Source organism: Heterodontus francisci, unplaced genomic scaffold (genome assembly GCF_036365525.1).
Source record: "Heterodontus francisci isolate sHetFra1 unplaced genomic scaffold, sHetFra1.hap1 HAP1_SCAFFOLD_52, whole genome shotgun sequence".
NCBI classification, from domain to species: Eukaryota; Metazoa; Chordata; class Chondrichthyes; order Heterodontiformes; family Heterodontidae; genus Heterodontus; species Heterodontus francisci.
In genome coordinates this window covers 4,650,331-4,663,236 of record NW_027141175.1, presented here as the reverse complement: position 1 = coordinate 4,663,236, position 12,906 = coordinate 4,650,331, and positions in this window count along the sequence as shown.

Sequence of the window (12,906 nt, the reverse complement as noted above, 5' to 3'; positions counted from 1 at the left end):
TCACTGACACCCAGTAACACAAACAAACACACACTGACACCCAGTCACACAGAGAAACACTGAAACACTGACACCAAGTAACACAGAGACACACTGACACCCAGTAACAAAGACATGCACTGACACCAAGTCACAAAGACATACACTGATACCCAGTAACACAAACAAACGCCCACTGACACCCAGTAACACAGAGAAACACTAATACAAAGTAACAAAGACATACACTGATACCAAGTCGCAAAGTCATGCACTGATACCCAGTAACACAGGCACACACTGACACCAAGGAACAAAGACAGACACTGACACCAAGTAACAAAGACAGACAATTACACCAAGTAACAAAGACATACACTTACACCAAGTATTTTGACACACACTGACACCAAGTCACAAAGGCATACACTGATAACCAATAAAACAGACACACACTTACACCAAGTAACACAGACATACACTGACACCCAGTAACACAGACACACACTTACACCAAGTAACAAAGACATACAATGACACCCAGTAACAAAGACATACACTGACACCCAGTAACGCAGACACACAAGGACACCAAGTAACAAAGACAGACACTGATACCCAGTAACACAGACACAGACTTACACAAAGTAACAAAGACATGCACTGACACCCAGTATCAAAGACATGCACTGATACCCAGTAACACAGGCACACACTGACACCAAGGAACAAAGACAGACACTGACACCAAGTAACAAAGACAGACAATTACACCAAGTCACAAAGACACACACTGACACCCAGTAACAAAGACATACACTGACACCAAGTCACAAAGGCATACACTGATAACCAGTAAAACAGACACACACTTACACCAAGTAACACAGACATACACTGACACCAAGTAACAAAGACAGACAATTACTCCAAGTAACAAAGACAAACACTTACACCAAGTATTTTGACAGACATTGACACCAAGTAACAAAGGCATGCACTGATACCCAGTAACACAGACACACACTGACACCAAGTAACACAGACATACACTGACACCAAGTAACAAAGACATACACTGATACCCAGGAACACAGACACACACTTGCAGCAAGTAACACAGACACACACTTACACCAAGTAACAAAGACATACACTGACACCAAGTAAAACAGACACACACTGACACCAAGTAACAAAGACACACAATTACACCAAGTAACAAAGACACCACTTACACCAAGTAACACAGATATACACTGACACCAAGTAACAAAGACATGCACTGACACCAAGTAACACAGACACACACGGACACCAAGTAACAAAGACACACACTTACACCAAGTAACACAGACTCACAGTGGCACCCAGTAACACAGACACACACTTGCACCAAGTAACACAGACATACACTGACACCAAGTAACAAAGACATACACTGATACCCATTAACACTGAAACACACTTACACCAACTAACACAGTCATACACTGACACCAAGTAACAAAGACATACACTGATACCCAGGAACACAGACACACACTTACACCAAGTAACACAGACATACAATTACACCAAGTAACAAAGACACACAATGACACCAAGTAACAAAGACAGACACTGACACCCAGTAACACTGACACACACTTACACCAAGTAACAAAGACATACACTGACACCCAGTAACACAAACAAACACACACTGACACCCAGTAACTCAGAGAAACACTAATAAACAGTAACACAGACATACACTGACATCAAGTCACAAAGACACACACTGACACACAGTAACAAAGACATACACTGACCACACGTCACAAAGACATACACTGATACCCAGGAACACAGACACACACTGACACCCAGTAACAAAGAAATACACTGATACCAAGTCACAAAGACATACACTGATACCCAGTAACACAGACACTCACTGATACCCAGTAACAAAGACATACACTGATACCAAGTCACAAAGACAGACACTGATACCCAGCAACACAGACACACACTGACACCCAGTAACAAAGAAATACACTGATACCAAGTCACAAAGACGTACACTGATACCCAGTAACACAGACACACACTGACACCAAGTAACAAAGACACACACTGAGACCAAGTAACAAAGACATACACTGACACCAAGTAACAAAGAAATACACTGACACCAAGTAACAAAGACAGACAATTACACCAAGTAACAAAGACAAACACTTACAACAAGTAATTTGACATACACTGACACCAAGTAACAAAGACATACACTGACACCAAGTCACAAAGACATACACTGATACCCAGTAACACAGACACACACTTGCACCAAGTAACACAGACATACACTGACACCAAGTAACAAAGACATACACAGATCCCCAGTAACACAGCACACACTTACACCAAGTAACAAAGACAGACACTGGTACCCAGTAACACAGACACACACTTACACCCAGTAACACAGACACACACTTACACCAAGCAACACAGACATACACTGACACCAAGTAACAAAGACATGCACTGATACCCAGTAACACAGACACACACTTACACCAAGTAACACAGACATACACTGACACCAAGTAACAAAGACATACACTGACACCAAGTAACACAGACAAACACTGACACCAAGTAACAAAGACATACAATTACACCAAGTAACAAAGACACCACTTACACCAAGTAACACAGATATACACTGACACCAAGTCACAAAGACATACACTGATACCCAGTAACACAGACACACACTTACACCAAGTAACACAGACATACACTGACACCAAGTAACAAAGACATACACAGATACCCAGTAACACAGCACACACTTACACCAAGTAACAAAGACAGACACTGGTACCCAGTAACACAGACACACACTTACACCCAGTAACACAGACACACACTTACACCAAGCAACACAGACATACACTGACACGAAGTAACAAAGACATGCACTGATACCCAGTAACACAGACACACACTTACACCAAGTAACACAGACATACACTGACACCAAGTAACAAAGACATACACTGACACCAAGTAACAAAGACATACACTGACACCAAGTAACACAGACAAACACTGACACCAAGTAACAAAGACATACAATTACACCAAGTAACAAAGACACCACTTACACAAAGTAACACAGATATACACTGACACCAAGTAACAAAGACATGCACTGACACAAAGTAACACAGACACACACGGACACCAAGTAACAAAGACACACACTTACACCAAGTAACACAGACACACAGTGGCACCCAGTAACACAGACACACACTTGCACCAAGTAACACAGACATACACTGACACCAAGTAACAAAGACATACACTGATACCCAGGAACACAGACACACACTTACACCAAGTAACACAGACACAAACTTACACCAAGTAACACAGACACACACTGACACCCAGTAACACGATAGGTGTGGATGTGATAGGAATACGGGATTAGTGTAGGATTAGTATAAATGGGTTGTTGATGGTCGGCACAGACTCGGTGGGCCGAAGGGCCTGTTTAAGTGCTGCATCTCTAAACTAAACTAAATACTGACACCTAGTGTCACAGACACGCACTGACACCCAGTAACACAAACAAACACACACTGACACCCAGTAACACAGGGAAACACTGATACACAGTAAAAAAGACATGCACTGATACCAAGTCACAAAGACATACACTGATGCCCAGTAACAAAGACACACACTTACACCAAGTAACACAGACATACACTGACACCAAGTAACAAAGACAGACAATTACACCAAGTAACAAAGACATACACTTACACCAAGTATTTTGACAGACATTGAGACCAAGTAACAAAGGCATACACTGACACCAAGCATTTTGACATACACTGACACCAAGTAACAAAGACATACACTGACACCAAGTAACAAAGACATACACTGATACCCAGTAACACAGACACACACTTACACAAAGTAAAAAAGACATACACTGACAACCAGTAACACAGACACTCACTGACACCCAGTAACACCACCAAACACACTGACACCAAGTAACGCAGACATACACTGACAACAAGTCACAAAGACATACACTGATACCCAGTAACACAGGCACACACTGGGGAGGTGGGGGGGGTGCACATTGGCGCAGTGGATCGCACCGCAGCCTCACAGCTCCAGGGACCCGGGTTCGATTCTGGGTACTGCCTGTGCGGAGTTTGCAAGTTCTCCCTGTGTCTGCGCGGGTTTCCTCCCGGTGCTCTGGTTTCCTCCCACATGCCAAAGACTTGCAGGTTGATAGGTTAATTGGCCATCATAAATTGCCCCTAGTATAGGTGGATGGTAGGGAAATATATAGGGACAGGTGGGGATGTGATAGGAATACGGGATTAGTGTAGGATTAGTATAAATGGGTTGTTGATGGTCGGCACAGACTCGGTGGGCCGAAGGGCCTGTTCAAGTGCTGCATCTATGAACTAAACTAAATACTGACACCTAGTGTCACAGACACGCACTGACACCCAGTAACACAAACAAACACACACTGACACCCAGTAACACAGAGAAACACTGATACACAGTAACAATGACATACACTGACACCAGGTAACACAGACACACACTGATACACAGTAACAAAGACATACACTTACACCAAGTAACAAAGTCACACACTTACACCAAGTAACACAAACATACACTGACACCAAGTAACAAAGACAGACAATTACACCAAGTAACACAGACATACACTTAAACCAAGTATTTTGACATACACTGACACCAAGTAACAAAGACATACACTGATACCCAGTAACACAGGCATACACTGGGGGGGGGGGGGGGGGGGTGCACATTGGCGCAGTGGATCGCACCGCAGCCTCACAGCTCCAGGGACCCGGGTTCGATTCTGGGTACTGCCTGTGCGGAGTTTGCAAATTCTCCCTGTGTCTGCGTGGGTTTCCTCCCGGTGCTCCGGTTTCCTCCCACATGCCAAAGGCTTGCAGGTTGATAGGTTAATTGGCCATCATAAATTGCCCCTAGTATAGGTAGGTGGTAGGGAAATATATAGGGATAGGTGTGGATGTGATAGGAATAAGGGATTAGTGTAGGATTAGTATAAATGGGTTGTTGATGGTCGGCACAGACTCGGTGGGCCGAAGGGCCTGTTTTTTTGCTGCATCTCCAAACTAAACTAAATACCGACACCTAGTGTCACAGACACACACTGACACCCACTACCACAAACAAACACACACTGACACCCAGTAACACAGAGAAACACTGATAAACAGTAACAAAGACATACACTGACACCCAGTAACACTGACACACACGGACACCAAGTAACAAAGACACACACTTACACCAAGTAACAAAGACATACACTGACACCCAGTAACACAAACAAACAGACTGACACCAAGTAACACATACATACACTGACACCAAGTCACAAAGACATACACTGATACCAAGTCACAAAGACATACACTGATGCCCAGTAACAAAGACACACACTTACACCAAGTAACACAGACATACACTGACACCAAGTAACAAAGACAGACAATAACACAAAGTAACAAAGACATGCACTGATACCCAGTAACACAGACACACACTTACACCAAGTAAAAAAGACATATACTGACACCCAGTAACACAGACACTCACTGACACCCAGTAACACAAACAAACACACTGACACCAAGTAACGCAGACATGCACTGACACCAAGTAACAAAGACATACACTGATACCCAGTAACACAGGCACACACTGGGGGCGGGGGGCACATTGGGGCAGTGGTTAGCACCGCAGCCTCACAGCTCCAGGGACCCGGGTTCGATTCTGGGTACTGCCTGTGCGGAGTTTGCAAGTTCTCCCTGTGTCTGCGTTGGTTTCCTCCGGGTGCTCCGGTTTCCTCCCACATGCCAAAGACATGCAGGTTGACAGGTTAATTGGCAATTATAAATTGCCCCTAGTATAGGTCGGTGGCAGGGAAATATCTCGGGACCGGTCGGGATGTGATAGGAATACGGGATTAGTGTAGGATTAGGATAAATGGGTTATTGATGGTCGGCACAGACTCGGTGGGCCGAAGGGCCTGTTTAAGTGCTGCATCTCCAAACTAAACTAAATACTGACACCTAGTGTCACAGACACACACTGACACCCAGTACCACAAACAAACACACAATGACACCCAGTAACACAGAGAAACACTGACACACAGGAACAAAGACATACACTGACACCAAGTAACACAGACACACACTGACACCCAGTAAAAAAGACATAAACTGACACCAAGTCACAAAGACATACACTGATACCAAGTCACAAAGAGATACACTGATGCCCAGTAACACAGGCACACACTGACACCATGTAACAAAGACATCCACTGACACCAAGTAACAAAGACATACACATTGACCAAGTAACAAAGACATACACTTCCACCAAGTATTTTGACATACACTGACACCCAGTAACACAGACACACACTGACACCCAGTAACACAAACAAAGACACACACTTACACCCAGTAACACAGAGAAACACTGATACACAGTAACAAAGACATACACTGATACCAAGTCACAAAGACATACACTGATGCCCAGTGACAAAGACACACACTTACACCAAGTAACACAGACATACACTGACACCAAGTAACAAAGACATACACTGACACCAAGTATTTTGACAGACACTGACACCAAGTAACAAAGACATACACTGACACCAAGTAACAAAGACATACACTGATACCCAGTAACACAGACACACACTAACACCAAGTAACACAGACATACAATGACACCAAGTAACAAAGACATGCACTGATACCCAGTAACACAGACACACACTTACACAAAGTAAAGAAGACAGACACTGATATCCAGTAACACAGACACACACTTACACCAAGTAAAAAAGATATACACTGACACCCAGTAACACAGACACTCACTGACACCCAGTAACACAAACAAACACACTGACACCAAGTAACGCAGACATACACTGACAACAAGTCACAAAGACATACACTGATACCCAGTAACACAGGCACACACTGAGGTGATGGGGAGGGGGCACATTGGGGCAGTGGTTAGCACCGCAGCCTCACAGCTCCAGGGACCCGGGTTCGATTCTGGGTACTGCCTGTGCGGAGTTTGCAAGTTCTCCCTGTGTCTGCGCGGGTTTCCTCCCGGTGCTCTGGTTTCATCCCACATGCCAAAGACTTGCAGGTTGATAGGATAATTGGCCATCATAAATTGCCCCTAGTATAGGTCGGTGGTAGGGAAATATATAGGGACAGGTGGGGATGTGATAGGAATACGGGATTAGTGTAGGATTAGTATAAATGGGTTGTTGATGGTCGGCACAGACTCGGTGGGCCGAAGGGCCTGTTCAAGTGCTGCATCGATTAACTAAACTAAATACTGACACCTAGTGTCACAGACACGCACTGACACCCAGTAACACAAACAAACACACACTGACACCCAGTAACACAGAGAAACACTGATACACAGTAACAATGACAGACACTGACACCAAGTAACACAGACACACACTGATACCCAGTAACACAGACACACACTGGGGTGGGTGGGGGGGGGGGGTGCACATTGGCGCAGTGGATCGCACCGCAGCCTCACAGCTCCAGGGACCCGGTTTCGATTCTGGGTACTGCCTGTGCGGAGTTTGCAAGTTCTCCCTGTGTCTGCGTGGGTTTCCTCCGGGTGCTCCGGTTTCCTCCCACATGCCAAAGACATGCAGGTTGACAGGTTAATTGGCAATTATAAATTGCCCCTAGTATAGGTCGGTGGCAGGGAAATATCTCGGGACCGGTCGGGATGTGATAGGAATACGGGATTAGTGTAGGATTAGGATAAATGGGTTATTGATGGTCGGCACAGACTCGGTGGGCCGAAGGGCCTGTTTAAGTGCTGCATCTCCAAACTAAACTAAATACTGACACCTAGTGTCACAGACACACACTGACACCCAGTACCACAAACAAACACACAATGACACCCAGTAACACAGAGAAACACTGACACACAGGAACAAAGACATACACTGACACCAAGTAACACAGACACACACTGACACCCAGTAAAAAAGACATAAACTGACACCAAGTCACAAAGACATACACTGATACCAAGTCACAAAGAGATACACTGATGCCCAGTAACACAGGCACACACTGACACCATGTAACAAAGACATCCACTGACACCAAGTAACAAAGACATACACATTGACCAAGTAACAAAGACATACACTTCCACCAAGTATTTTGACATACACTGACACCCAGTAACACAGACACACACTGACACCCAGTAACACAAACAAAGACACACACTTACACCCAGTAACACAGAGAAACACTGATACACAGTAACAAAGACATACACTGATACCAAGTCACAAAGACATACACTGATGCCCAGTGACAAAGACACACACTTACACCAAGTAACACAGACATACACTGACACCAAGTAACAAAGACATACACTGACACCAAGTATTTTGACAGACACTGACACCAAGTAACAAAGACATACACTGACACCAAGTAACAAAGACATACACTGATACCCAGTAACACAGACACACACTTACACCAAGTAACACAGACATACAATGACACCAAGTAACAAAGACATGCACTGATACCCAGTAACACAGACACACACTTACACAAAGTAAAGAAGATATACACTGACACCCAGTAACACAGACACTCACTGACACCCAGTAACACAAACAAACACACTGACACCAAGTAACGCAGACATACACTGACAACAAGTCACAAAGACATACACTGATACCCAGTAACACAGGCACACACTGAGGTGATGGGGAGGGGGCACATTGGGGCAGTGGTTAGCACCGCAGCCTCACAGCTCCAGGGACCCGGGTTCGATTCTGGGTACTGCCTGTGCGGAGTTTGCAAGTTCTCCCTGTGTCTGCGCGGGTTTCCTCCCGGTGCTCTGGTTTCATCCCACATGCCAAAGACTTGCAGGTTGATAGGATAATTGGCCATCATAAATTGCCCCTAGTATAGGTCGGTGGTAGGGAAATATATAGGGACAGGTGGGGATGTGATAGGAATAAGGGATTAGTGTAGGATTAGTATAAATGGGTTGTTGATGGTCGGCACAGACTCGGTGGGCCGAAGGGCCTGTTTTTTTGCTGCATCTCCAAACTAAACTAAATACCGACACCTAGTGTCACAGACACACACTGACACCCACTACCACAAACAAACACACACTGACACCCAGTAACACAGAGAAACACTGATAAACAGTAACAAAGACATACACTGACACCCAGTAACACTGACACACACGGACACCAAGTATAAAGACACACACTTACACCAAGTAACAAAGACATACACTGACACCCAGTAACACAAACAAACAGACTGACACCAAGTAACACATACATACACTGACACCAAGTCACAAAGACATACACTGATACCAAGTCACAAAGACATACACTGATGCCCAGTAACAAAGACACACACTTACACCAAGTAACACAGACATACACTGACACCAAGTAACAAAGACAGACAATAACACAAAGTAACAAAGACATGCACTGATACCCAGTAACACAGACACACACTTACACCAAGTAAAAAAGACATATACTGACACCCAGTAACACAGACACTCACTGACACCCAGTAACACAAACAAACACACTGACACCAAGTAACGCAGACATGCACTGACACCAAGTAACAAAGACATACACTGATACCCAGTAACACAGGCACACACTGGGGGCGGGGGGCACATTGGGGCAGTGGTTAGCACCGCAGCCTCACAGCTCCAGGGACCCGGGTTCGATTCTGGGTACTGCCTGTGCGGAGTTTGCAAGTTCTCCCTGTGTCTGCGTTGGTTTCCTCCGGGTGCTCCGGTTTCCTCCCACATGCCAAAGAAATGCAGGTTGACAGGTTAATTGGCAATTATAAATTGCCCCTAGTATAGGTCGGTGGCAGGGAAATATCTCGGGACCGGTCGGGATGTGATAGGAATACGGGATTAGTGTAGGATTAGGATAAATGGGTTATTGATGGTCGGCACAGACTCGGTGGGCCGAAGGGCCTGTTTAAGTGCTGCATCTCCAAACTAAACTAAATACTGACACCTAGTGTCACAGACACACACTGACACCCAGTACCACAAACAAACACACAATGACACCCAGTAACACAGAGAAACACTGACACACAGGAACAAAGACATACACTGACACCAAGTAACACAGACACACACTGACACCCAGTAAAAAAGACATAAACTGACACCAAGTCACAAAGACATACACTGATACCAAGTCACAAAGAGATACACTGATGCCCAGTAACACAGGCACACACTGACACCATGTAACAAAGACATCCACTGACACCAAGTAACAAAGACATACACATTGACCAAGTAACAAAGACATACACTTCCACCAAGTATTTTGACATACACTGACACCCAGTAACAGAGACACACACTGACACCCAGTAACACAAACAAAGACACACACTTACACCCAGTAACACAGAGAAACACTGATACACAGTAACAAAGACATACACTGATACCAAGTCACAAAGACATACACTGATGCCCAGTGACAAAGACACACACTTACACCAAGTAACACAGACATACACTGACACCAAGTAACAAAGACATACACTGACACCAAGTATTTTGACAGACACTGACACCAAGTAACAAAGACATACACTGACACCAAGTAACAAAGACATACACTGATACCCAGTAACACAGACACACACTTACACCAAGTAACACAGACATACAATGACACCAAGTAACAAAGACATGCACTGATACCCAGTAACACAGACACACACTTACACAAAGTAAAGAAGACAGACACTGATATCCAGTAACACAGACACACACTTACACCAAGTAAAAAAGATATACACTGACACCCAGTAACACAGACACTCACTGACACCCAGTAACACAAACAAACACACTGACACCAAGTAACGCAGACATACACTGACAACAAGTCACAAAGACATACACTGATACCCAGTAACACAGGCACACACTGAGGTGATGGGGAGGGGGCACATTGGGGCAGTGGTTAGCACCGCAGCCTCACAGCTCCAGGGACCCGGGTTCGATTCTGGGTACTGCCTGTGCGGAGTTTGCAAGTTCTCCCTGTGTCTGCGCGGGTTTCCTCCCGGTGCTCTGGTTTCATCCCACATGCCAAAGACTTGCAGGTTGATAGGATAATTGGCCATCATAAATTGCCCCTAGTATAGGTCGGTGGTAGGGAAATATATAGGGACAGGTGGGGATGTGATAGGAATACGGGATTAGTGTAGGATTAGTATAAATGGGTTGTTGATGGTCGGCACAGACTCGGTGGGCCGAAGGGCCTGTTCAAGTGCTGCATCGATTAACTAAACTAAATACTGACACCTAGTGTCACAGACACGCACTGACACCCAGTAACACAAACAAACACACACTGACACCCAGTAACACAGAGAAACACTGATACACAGTAACAATGACAGACACTGACACCAAGTAACACAGACACACACTGATACCCAGTAACACAGACACACACTGGGGTGGGTGGGGGGGGGGGGGGTGCACATTGGCGCAGTGGATCGCACCGCAGCCTCACAGCTCCAGGGACCCGGGTTCGATTCTGGGTACTGCCTGTGCGGAGTTTGCAAGTTCTCCCTGTGTCTGCGTGGGTTTCCTCCGGGTGCTCCGGTTTCCTCCCACATGCCAAAGACATGCAGGTTGACAGGTTAATTGGCAATTATAAATTGCCCCTAGTATAGGTCGGTGGCAGGGAAATATCTCGGGACCGGTCGGGATGTGATAGGAATACGGGATTAGTGTAGGATTAGGATAAATGGGTTATTGATGGTCGGCACAGACTCGGTGGGCCGAAGGGCCTGTTTAAGTGCTGCATCTCCAAACTAAACTAAATACTGACACCTAGTGTCACAGACACACACTGACACCCAGTACCACAAACAAACACACAATGACACCCAGTAACACAGAGAAACACTGACACACAGGAACAAAGACATACACTGACACCAAGTAACACAGACACACACTGACACCCAGTAAAAAAGACATAAACTGACACCAAGTCACAAAGACATACACTGATACCAAGTCACAAAGAGATACACTGATGCCCAGTAACACAGGCACACACTGACACCATGTAACAAAGACATCCACTGACACCAAGTAACAAAGACATACACATTGACCAAGTAACAAAGACATACACTTCCACCAAGTATTTTGACATACACTGACACCCAGTAACACAGACACACACTGACACCCAGTAACACAAACAAAGACACACACTTACACCCAGTAACACAGAGAAACACTGATACACAGTAACAAAGACATACACTGATACCAAGTCACAAAGACATACACTGATGCCCAGTGACAAAGACACACACTTACACCAAGTAACACAGACATACACTGACACCAAGTAACAAAGACATACACTGACACCAAGTATTTTGACAGACACTGACACCAAGTAACAAAGACATACACTGACACCAAGTAACAAAGACATACACTGATACCCAGTAACACAGACACACACTTACACCAAGTAACACAGACATACAATGACACCAAGTAACAAAGACATGCACTGATACCCAGTAACACAGACACACACTTACACAAAGTAAAGAAGATATACACTGACACCCAGTAACACAGACACTCACTGACACCCAGTAACACAAACAAACACACTGACACCAAGTAACGCAGACATACACTGACAAC